This window comes from Durio zibethinus, chromosome 4 (assembly GCF_047325235.1).
Source record: "Durio zibethinus cultivar Kanyao isolate XHJ-2024 chromosome 4, ASM4732523v1, whole genome shotgun sequence".
NCBI lineage: Eukaryota > Viridiplantae > Streptophyta > Magnoliopsida > Malvales > Malvaceae > Durio > Durio zibethinus.
Genome location: NC_143165.1, coordinates 15262282 through 15274321, shown reverse-complemented (window position 1 = coordinate 15274321; position 12040 = coordinate 15262282). Strand labels below are relative to the sequence as shown.

At 34.0% G+C, this 12040-nt stretch overlaps 1 pseudogene; it reads left to right on the top strand.

Moving 5' to 3' along the window:
• Positions 1 to 1488: 1488 nt before the first annotated feature.
• Positions 1489 to 3304, top strand: LOC149519247 (uncharacterized; annotated as a pseudogene).
• The last annotated feature ends 8736 nt before the right edge of the window (positions 3305 to 12040 follow it).

Below are 12040 nucleotides of genomic sequence, written 5' to 3'. Positions count from 1 at the left end.
TTAATATCCATAGACTCTCTCAATCTTGTCTAGTCCTATGGAGTATTCTTAACCCAAACATACACATACTCATGTACACATTTTCAACACAAACAAACATATACCTATATGCACTCATGCATCATACCTATATGGACCATCTCAATCTCTTCTAGTCTATTCATAAATATTCACATCACCATAAAAACGTTAAACTCTTGTAGTCCTATGGGGCGTCTATTTCATAAAATCTTACAACTCTCTTACATATTTTTTTCATATCTAACTCTATAAAGACTTCACCTATTTATAAACATACAAATGTGCTTATTAAAAATCTTTTTTCTTTTAAAATTTTTTATCTATAAGTCAAATTTGCCTATTAAGAATCTTTTTTCTCTTAGAATTTTTCTTCTGTAACGTTATCTTGTCCATCAAGTAATATTTAGCTAATTCTAAACAAATCTCTTATAGAATTTGAGTTACTATTTCTAACAATTTTTACCTTGATTTAAATTTTATCAAATTATCTATATTCATACTAGACATGTTTTGCTTCACATGTAATGGAAGTCTCACAATCATTTTTTTTATATGTTTCACGCTTCAGGCAAATCAATATTTAAAACATGAACTCGAACTTTTTTCTTGAATTGAGTTCGTTTGAACTTGCCTCTTCCCATAGCTCGAACCTTCAGCTCGATACCACTTGTTAGGCAAAAGGCTTATATCCAGTCAAGCTAGTGAAAGTAAAACCAAACAATCAATTAATCACACAAGAGACAATAATTTAACATAGTTTGGTCCAATCGACCTTCGTCCACGAATGAGAAAAATAATCCTCTAATTGTAGAGAATTATAAATATACATTCAAATCAAGCACTCATAATCAATACCCATTGACTCTCTGAATCTTCTCTAGTCCTATGGAGTATTCTCAACCTAAACATACATATATTCATGTGTACTTTTTCAATACAAATAAACACATACCCATATGTACCCATACATCATACTTATGTAGATCATCTCAGTCTCCTCTAGTCCACTCATAAACATTCACACCATCATAAAGATGTTAAATTCTTATAGTTTTATTAGGTATCTATCTCATAAAATCTTATAACTCTTTTACATTTCTTTCTCATATCTAACTCTATAGAGATTTTACCTATTTATAAGCATACAAATTTGCTTATTAAAAATCTTTGTCCCTTAAAATTTTTCTTCTGCAAGTCAAACTTGCCAACTAAGAATTCATTTCTTCTTAGAATTCTTCTACTACAAATCTTCTTATCTATCAAATAATATATAACTAATCACAAATAAATTTATAGAAATTTTCTTTTATAAGTTTTTTTATCTATAAAGTAATATCTAACTAATCCCAAATAAATTTTTTATAAAATTTAAGTCATTATTTTTAATAGAGAATGGGAATAAGAAACAATAGTGCACTATGGAAGTGGACGAATATGGTGCTCATAATGACTTAACAGCCAGCAACAATGAAACTCTTACTCTAGAACTGTCGAGGGTTGGAGGCCCCTCGAACAGTTCATGAAGTGACCAAATTGGTCAGAAAACATTGTCCCCTTGTGCTCTTCCTAATTGAGACAAAAAGGAGTGGTGAAATGGAGAGGTTAAAGGTGAGATTGGGTTCTGATAATATCTTAACGGTGGATAGAATTGGTAGAAGTGGTGGTTTGACGTTGTTGTGGATGAATAATATTGATTTACAATTGATGACTTTTTCAAGGTGGCATGTGGGCACGAAGTTACGTTTGGAAGGTGGTGGTCACGTTTGGAGGCTTACTGGTTTCTATGGACATCCAGAGACACAAAAGAGAAGGAAGTTGTGGGATTTTTGACGGTCCCTTTACGAGACATCAGAGCTTCCATGGGTGTGTGGGGGATTTCAATGAATTGTTATCAGATGATGAAAAGGTAGGGGGCATGAAACAACCTGCATGGTAGATCAAAGATTTCAGAGATGCCGTTGATGATTGTGAACTAAATGAGATACCAGTCAAGGGCCCTTGATTAACATGGCAACATAGTAATGGGGAGGAATGCGTGTATGAGAGGTTGGATCGATGTCTTGCGTCAACTGCTTGGCTAAACCTTTTCCCTTTTTTCGTGGGAGGATCACCTTGCGGCAACTACATCTAATCATTTGCCCATACTGTTGAATATACAGGATAAACCACCTCAAAGGTGTGAAGCAAAGAAAAGAATGTTCAGATTTGAAAACATTGGGCACAACATGTGGAATGCGAAGATGTTATCAGGGAGTGTTGGGATAGAATACAGCCAAATTCGTTGGCAGAAGTTTCGAATCCATTGCAAAAGTGTAGTAATATGCTGGGATCATGGAATAAAGAGGTTTTTGGGCGTGTCTAGAACCAAATAAACCATAAACAAGAAGAATTGCGAGACCCGCTAAGCAAAGAACAAAGTGGAGAACAATCTGGGAGAGTACAAATTTGCAAAGAAGTTCTGAGTGGCTTACTACAAAGGGAAGAAACAATGTGGAGGCAACGATCAAAGGGAGTCTGGCTTGTGGAGGGCGACCGGAACACACGGTTCTTCCATGCATCTGCATCTAATAGAAGAAGGAAAAATCTAATCACCAAGCTAAGAGATGATACAGGAAGGTGGATATCAGATTGGAGGGAGATTGAACGAATCTTTGTTGAGTATTTCCAGGGAATTTTACTACTTCTCAGGCTAGTGAGCTTGAAAGAGTTGTTGATTTTGTGGAGGCAAGGGTCATAGACGAAATTAATCTGCAGCTTGAACATGATTTTACGGCAGCAGAAGTAAAAGAGGCTCTATTTCTGATGCACCCTAGCAGAGCTCCCGAGCCAGACAGTTTGAATGTTTTTTTCTTCCAAAAATATTGGCATGTTGTAGGGGAGGGCATTTCTAATACTGTTCTGAATTTCTTGAAACACGGAGGATAGCTTATGGATATTAATAACACCAAAATAGTACTTATACCGAAAGTAGGTACTCCAAAATCTACCACGGATCTTGGTCCTACAGGTCTGTGAAATGTTTTGTATAAAATTATCTAAAATATGCTGGTGATTAGGATGGAAAATTTTCTCACAAAGATTAAAGGGCAGAATCAAAGTACTTTTGTGCCCGGCCGAATGATATTCGATAATGCAATAATGGCGCACGAGACAATTCATGCTATGCTGAACAAAAGGAAAGGTAGAATGGGTCAGATGGCATTAAAACTAGACATGATCTGTAATACCCGAAAAAAAAGAAGAAGACTATTTTAAGTATGTTTATAAGTGAGGGGACTCTCTAATAAAGAATGAGAAGGGCAGATGACTTATTGATAAATAACCTAATTTTTTATTAATAGAGTTAACTTTTTAATTTTCAGTCGACGATTAATTGAAATAAAAACAAAAACTTATTTCTCATATGTTTCTTATACAGAAAAGATCAATTGAAGGATTCTAAGTGAAGGGAAGAACAAATCTACAAGGAGAAATTATCTGAAGGGAAGAACAAATCTACAAGGAGAAATTATCTGTTAGAGGTGAGTAAATAATCTCTTTTAATTTTGGAGTATTGATGGTTAAGTCTTAAGGTGTAATTTATAATCGAGAAACCCTAAAATTTTAGTGTTTTCATTATCCCTCTTTGGAAATATGATTTAAACTTTAATTAGAGTCAAGTTAAGTGTTAAGAAAGTTGGTAATGTGAATTTATTGCTGAAATAGAAATTTGATAGGAATAGAAAGGAAAATCTTTGTTTGGTATAAATCCTGATATGAATCATGTGTTTGTAGTGATGAATTAAGGTTATATTCTGTATTAAAGGGTTAAATACTACTATGATTACTATATATGGTTGAAAAGTATGTTGAATCTACTTTTTAATGAAATAAATGGGAGTCGAATTCGAGTTTTCTATGAAGAGTTATCCAATTTTTACCTAAGGAGGTGCAGGCTGCCTAGTAGCAGCAGTAAGGGGGAATTACGAAATTTTTCTTAATTTTTATACAAGGATTTACAGATTAAGCCATATATGTTTGGAAAGCTTATTAAGTCTATTTTCCAATGAAATAAGCGGAATTGAATTTGGAGGTACCTATGAATAAATACATAATTTTTATGAAAAGGTATACAGGCTGTTTGGCAGCAGCATATGGCGTGGATTGCAAAAATTGTTATAATTAATCCACAAAGAATCACGAGATGGACCATATATGGTTAGAAAGCTTGTCAAGTCTAGTTTCTAACGCATTAAAAAGATTTTCATTCCAAATTGGATATCTTGAGTTATGGTCGTTTTAGTGAAAGTAGCGCAGACTGCCAGAATTAATTACTCGAGTTATTACTTGTTTAACTTAATTGTTTTGGTATAAGTGGCCTCAAATGGGTTAATTAATTATTGTTATGTTGGAATTATCTTGAATAGGCCACTAAATTTTGAGGGAGAAAAATTAGGTGGTGGAATCAGAAGAAGGTAAGTAGAACCTCACACACTTTGTTTGTTTTCGAATCTATGTATATATATATATGTTTCTAAATGAAAGAATGTTTTATTTCATTATTTTTAGTGTATGAAAATAGGATCAAGCATATGATTATTTTGTGTTTCTCTATATAAATGTTGGATCATGCTTATGAATGAAATGAGAAAATGATTTATGTTTAAAGAATGATTTTATGATAGCTACGTTTTTATATCCCTGGGAAGTGGGATCATCGACACCAGAACTTAGTTCTATGACCCTGACTAACGGGTAATAGTAGTTAGCAAAGACATGATCATACGACCCTAGCTAACGGGTAATAGTAGTTAGTGTAAGCCTTGGCTAACGGTTATAATAGTTAGCAATGATCATGAAAATGAAAATGTCGATACGGCCAATGTCACGGGTTATAGCAGTGACCGTAGCTAACGATTTGAAAGATAATGATGATTTACGATGATTTTTAATGATTGTTCCATGATTTGGTTTGATTACGATATTTGAATGATAACATATTTTACAATGATTTATGAATTTATGAAATGTTTGACAGAACGATGATATTGAGATGTTTTGACATTATGATTTGACGAATGTTTTGAATGATCTATATGACATGCATGAAACGATGTTTGATCCGGTAAGGTGTGTGAGCCTTTACTTACTGAGCTGTGGTTTGCTCATTCCCTATTTTCTTTTCTTTTACAGATGTTATGAATGATAAGTATGATTAGCTTGAGAAAAGCTAGAAGAATCGAGCATTGGAAAACTACTTAGAAATATAAGATTTTATGAAGTATTGTTTATTTTAGTTGTAATACTCTACTTTGAACCTTTGGAGATTTGTTATCTAGCTATGTTACTTACTGAGAATATTTTATATTTGAGAGTTGTTCAATGGTTATGGATTAGGCTTCTTATTGCTTTGGGGTTTTACTTCAAGATAATATGGCCGTGTTATGTCTCGATTCGGGACGTGATATAAGTGCTATCAGAGCGAAGGTTTAAGATCCAGGAAAGGAAAGAATTGAGTTATAGATAGTGTAGAACTTAAGTATTCTTAGCATTTACACTGATAAGATTTGATTATTTTATTTTGATCGCTTACGAATTTTTTCTTTGTTGGTATTAAATTAGGTAAGAGTGAGTGGTAGAAATGAGACATTAGTAGACCTTGCGGGTCGAAGGAAAAGAACTGACAGGAGAAGGGATGAATCTAAAACCACCAATGTTCGAGATGAGCAAATTGATATTGAAAATGCTCTTAATGTTCCGGTGACGCGGGATGATTTAGTTGGAGTGTGTCAGGTGGTGTCTAATTTGATAGAACAACAGTAGCAAACACAAGAGAATGAACGATTTCGAAAGGTCAACCCACCTCAGTTTGAAGGCGACCCTGATCCTTTGGTTGCAGAAGCTTAGGTTAAAGAGTTAGAAAAACTCTTTAAGGCAATGCGTATCTTTGAAGATTTGAAATTGAGCTTGGCTGTCATTCAATTAAGAGGAAATGCTGAGTACTGGTGGGATACCATAAATCCCACATTTAAAGATTCAGGTGAGCCTCTAACTTGGAAAAAGTTTAAAGAGATTTTTTTTTATCAATATTTTCCAGAATCAGTGAAAGTAGAGAAGGAGAATGAGTTTCTGCAATTACAGCAAAAGCATGATATGTCTATGCTGGAGTATGCCAACAAGTTTAATGAGCTGGGACGTTTCTGTACTCGCATCATTGACTCAGATAAGAATAAGGCAATATAATTCGAGCATGGGTTGAAGCCAAGTATTCGATCTCGTTTGTCTTCTCACATAATTGATAGTTATAAAGATATGTTACAACGAGCATTAAAGATTGAGTCAGACATGAAAAGATATAAGCAAGAGAGGGGTGATAAGAAACGCTTAAGGTTTGAAGGAGATCAGATTAATCACCAAAAGAATGTCAGAAAAAACATAAGTAAGAAGTGGGAGATGAAATCTGGTATTAAGCTCGAGAAATGTGATTTTTATGAGCGATTTCATTCTGGACCATGTTTTAGGAAAACAAGAATTTGCTTTGAATGTGGAAAATATAGGCATATTGCTCGAAATAGCCTAAACAAGAAGAATGATGCTATTAAAGCTAAACCGATGGAACAACCATAAAAGGGAAATGCTCGAGTTTTCACTTTAACCTGCCAAGATGCTAATGTAAATGATAATGTAGTGACAGGTACTATTCCTATTAATCGTGTCCATGCTAATGTTTTATTTGATTCTGGTGCCTCTCATAGCTTTGTTTCTATCAAGTTTTCTACATCTTTGAGTATTGAACCTGAGAAGTTGAATGAGCCTTTATATGTTGCTACTTCTGTGGGAAAAATTATGTATGCTGATAGTGTTTATAAGAATTGTGTTGTACACATAAGGGGTTGTGAACTACTAGCAGATTTGGTATAGTTAAAGATGTTAAAATTTGATGTGATCTTAGGGATGAATTGGTTATCTATACATCATGCAGTTATTGATTGTTACAGAAAGAGAGTAGTGTTTCAGTGTCTAGGATAATCAAAACTTGTATATGAAGGTCATCATTTAAGCATTCTGTGTCAAATTGTGTCGATCTCAAGTGTCATGTAATCTCTAAAGAAAGGGTGTCTAGGCCACCTCGCCTATGTGAAAGACACTCAAATGAATGTAGGCTCACGATTAGAAGATATTTCGATTGTTAGAGATTTTTTTGATGTTTTTCCTGAAGACTTGCCTGGCTTACCTCCTAATCGAGAAATTGAATTTGAAATCGATCTTATCTTTAGAACTGGACCAATATCTAAGCCTCCTTATCGCATGACTCCATCTGAGTTACGTGAATTAAATGTGTAACTCCAAGAATTGTCAGAGAAAAAGTTTATTCGTCCTAGTGTGTCACCTTATGGAGCTCCTGTATTGTTTGTTAAAAAGAAAGATGGGAGTTTGCACTTATGCATTGATTATAGGGAGTTAAATAAAGTGACTGTGAAGAATAAATATCCTCTTCCTCGAATTGATGACTTGTTTGATCAGTTACAAGGAGCAAAGGTCTTTTCAAAGATTGATTTACGGTGTGGATATCATCAGTTGAAGATTAAGGCAGGTGATGTATCCAAGACTGCTTTTCGAACTAGGTATGGCCATTATGAATTGTTGGTTATGCTTTTTGGATTAACAAATGCACCTGCTGCATTCATGGACTTGATGAATAGAATTTTTAAACAATATCTGGATCAATTTGTTGTTTTTATTGATGACATTCTAGTTTATTCTAAGAGTGATAGGGAACATGAGAAACATTTGAGGATAGTATTATAGATCTTGCGGGATAAACAACTCTTCACAAAGTTTAACAAATGTGAATTTTGGTTGACAAGTGTTAGTTTTCTTGGTCATGTTATTTCTGAAGATGGGATTTCAGTTGATCCGAAAAAGATTGAGGCAGTGGTGAATTGGCTTCGCCCGACAAATGTGACAGAAGTAAGAAGTTTTATAGGCTTGGCAGGTTATTATAGAAGATTTGTTGAGGGGTTTTCTCAAATTATTGTACCATTGACTCGTTTAACTCAAAAGCGAGCAAAATTTGAATGGACTAAAGAATGTGAACAAAGTTTTCAAGAGCTAAAGCAACGATTGGTGTCAGCACCTATCCTTACCTTACCTTTTGATATTGGTAGTTTTACCATTTATAGTGAGGGGTTGGGTTGTGTGTTAATGCAGAATGATAGGGTAATTGCTTATGCTTCTAGGCAATTAAAAACCTACGAGCAGAATTATCCGACTCATGACTTAGAGTTAGCTGCCATTGTGTTTGCTTTGAAAATATGGAGACATTATTTGTATGGGGAGCCTTGTGCAATTTATACGGACCATAAGAGTTTAAAGTATCTGTTTACGCAGAAAAAGTTGAACATGAGACAGAGAAGATGGTTCGAATTAATCAAAGATTATGATTTGACCATCAATTATCATTCGGGCAAAGCTAATGTAGTTGTTGATGCTCTTAGTAGAAAGTCCATTGGAAGTATGGCTGTTTTGCTTACTTTGCAACAAAAATTGTTGGAAGAACTTGATATGCAGCAAATCGAGGTGATTATACAGGGAAAAGGTATTGTTATGGCTAGTTTGGTGGTTCAGCCAACTTTAATCGAAAAGATAAAAACTGTACAGAAAGAAGATAGTGAGTTAGACAGAATTAAGACAGAAGTGCAAAATGGTTTGAGGCCAGAGTTTAATCTTCACGAGGATGGCACATTACGTTTTAGAAATAGATTATGTGTACTAAATGATCTTGATCTAAAATGAGAGATATTGAAAGAAGCACATGGGTCTCGATTCACTATACATCCCAGAGGCACTAAGATGTATAAAGATTTGAAAGAAAGTTTTTGGTGGAATAATATGAAACGTGACATAGCTCAGTTTGTGTCCCAATGTCTAGTGTGTCAACAAGTTAAGGTTGAACACCAAAAACCATCAGGGTTGTTACAACCTTTGGAAATACCAGAATGGAAGTGGGAGCACATCTCTATGGATTTCGTGATGGGGTTGCCTAGGTCATCTAAAGGGAATAATACAGTATGGGTAATTATTGATAGACTCATTAAATCAGCTCATTTTCTACCTATCAAGTCGACTACTCTACTTGATAAACTAGCACAATTGTACACGGGTGAAATTATTCGATTGCATGGAGTTCCAATGAGTATTGTGTCAGATAGAGATTCTAGATTTGTTTCTAAGTTTTGGGTAAGCTTACAGCGAGCTATGGGGATAAATTTAAAATTGAGTACAACCTTTCACCCTCAGACAGATGGGCAAACAGAGAGAACAAATTAGATTTTAGAAGATATGCTTCGAGCATGTGTGATTGATCTAAAAGGTAGTTGGGATGATTACTTACCTTTAGCGGAGTTCGCTTATAATAACAGTTATCAATCTAGTATTGGGATGGCTCCTTTTGAGGCCTTGTATGGTAGATAGTGTAGATCCCCTTTATGTTGGGATGATGTTGGGGAAAGAAAACTCCTAGGGCCGAAAATGGTGCAATTGACTGTAGAAAAGATCAAGGTGATTAAGGAGAGACTTAATGCAGCACAAGATCATCAGAAAAGTTGGGCAGATAAAAAGAGAAGGGAGTTAGAATTTCAACAAGGAGATTTTATTTTTTTAAAGGTGTCACCCACAAAAGGTGTTCTATGGTTTGGGAAGCGAGGAAAGCTAAGCCCATGTTATATAGGTCCATTTGAAATTCTTGATAAGGTGGGAGAAGTTGCATATAGGATAGCTTTGCCACCTCAACTATCTGGTGTGCACAATGTTTTTCATGTGTCCATGTTGAGAAAGTATGTCTCTAACCCAAACCATGTGATAGAGTATGAACCTTTAAAAGTTCAAGAAGATTTAACATACTTGGAATATCTTATTCGAATAATTGATTGAAAAGAGCAAGTCTTAAGGCATAGAACTATTCCCTTTATAAAAGTCCAATGGAGCAATCATACACCAAGAGAAGCAACTTGGGAAATGGAAGATGATATGAAGAAACGACATCCTCAGTTATTCGAAAATGAAAGTAAATCAAGTGTCGAGGATGAAACTTTTTATAAGTTAGGGAGATTGTAATACCCGAAAAAAAAAAGACTATTTTAAGTATTTTTATAAGTGGGGGGACTCTTTAATAAAGAATGTGAACTGCAGAGGACTTATTGATAAATAACCTAATTTTTTATTAATAGAGTTAACTTTTCAGTTTTCAGTCGACGATTAATCGAAATAAAAACATAAACTTATTTCTCATATGTTTCTTATACAGAAAAGATCAATTGAAGGATTCTAAGTGAAGGGAAGAACAAATCTACAAGGAGAAATTATCTGTTAGAGGTAAGTAAATAATCTCTTTCAATTTTGGAGTATTGATGGTTAAGTCTTAAGGTATAATTTATAATCGAGAAACCCTAAAATTTTAGGGTTTTCATTATCCCTCTTTAGGCAGATGATTTAAACTTTAATTAGAGTCAAGTTAAGTGTTGAGAAAGTTGGTAATGTGAATTTATTGTTGAAACAAAAATTTGATAGGAATAGAAAGGAAAATCTTTGTTTGGTATAAATCCTGATATGAATCATGTGTTTGTAATGATGAATTAAGGTTATATTCTATATTAAAGGGTTAAATACTACTATGATTACTATATATGGTTGGAAAGCAATTTTGAATCTACTTTCTAATGAAACAAACGGGAGTCGAATTCGAGTTCTCTATGAAGAGTTATCCAATTTTTACCTAAGGAGGTGCAGGCTGCCTAGTAGCAGCAGTAAGGGGGAATTACGAAATTTTCCTTAATTTTTATACAAGGATTTACAGATTAAGCCATATATGTTTGGAAAGCTTATTAAGTCTACTTTCCAATGAAATAAGTGGAATTGAATTTGGAGTTACCTATGAATAAATACGTAATTTTTATGAAAAGGTATACAGGCTGTTTGGCAGCAGCATATGATGTGGATTACAAAAATTGTTATAATTAATCCACAAAGAATCACGAGATGGGCCATATATGGTTAGAAAGCTTGTCAAGTATAGTTTCTAACGCATTAAAAATATTTTCATTCCGAATTGGATATCTTGAGTTATGGTCGTTTTAGTGAAAGTAGCGCAGACTGCCAGAATTAATTACTCGAGTTATTACTTGTTTAACTTAATTGTTTTGGTATAAGTGGCCTCAAATGGGTTAATTAATTATTGTTATGCTGGAATTTTCTTGAATAGGCCACTAAATTTTGAGGGAGAAAAATTAGGTGGTGGAATCAGAAGAAGGTAAGTAGAACCTCACACACTTTGTTTGTTTTCGAATCTATGTATATATATATATGTTTCTAAATGAAAGAATGTTTTATTTCATTATTTTTAGTGTATGAAAATAGGATCAAGCATATGATTATTTTGTGTTTCTCTATATAAATGTTGGATCATGCTTATGAATGAAATGAGAAAATGATTTATGTTTAAAGAATGATTTTATGATAGCTACGTTTTTATATCCCTGGGAAGTGGGATCATCGACACCAGAACTTAGTTGTACGACTCTAGCTAATGGGTAATAGTAGTTAGCAAAGACATGATCATACAACCTTGGCTAACGGGTAATAGTAGTTAGCGTAAGCCTTGGCTAACGGGTTATAATAGTTAGCAATGATCATGATAATGAAATTGTCGATACGACCAATATCACGGGTTATAGTAGTGACCGTAGCTAACAATTTGAAAGATAATGATGATTTACAATGATTTTTAATGATTGATCAATGATTTGGTTTGATTACGATATTTGAATGATAACATATTTTACAATGATTCATGAATTTATGAAATGTTTGATAGAACGATGATATTGAGATGTTTTGACATTATGATTTGACGAATGTTTTGAATGATCTATATGACATGTATGAAACGATGTTTGATCCGATAAGGTGTGTGAGCCTTTACTTACTGAGCTGTGGTTTGCTCATTTCCTATTTTCTTTTCTTTTACAGATGTTATGAATGA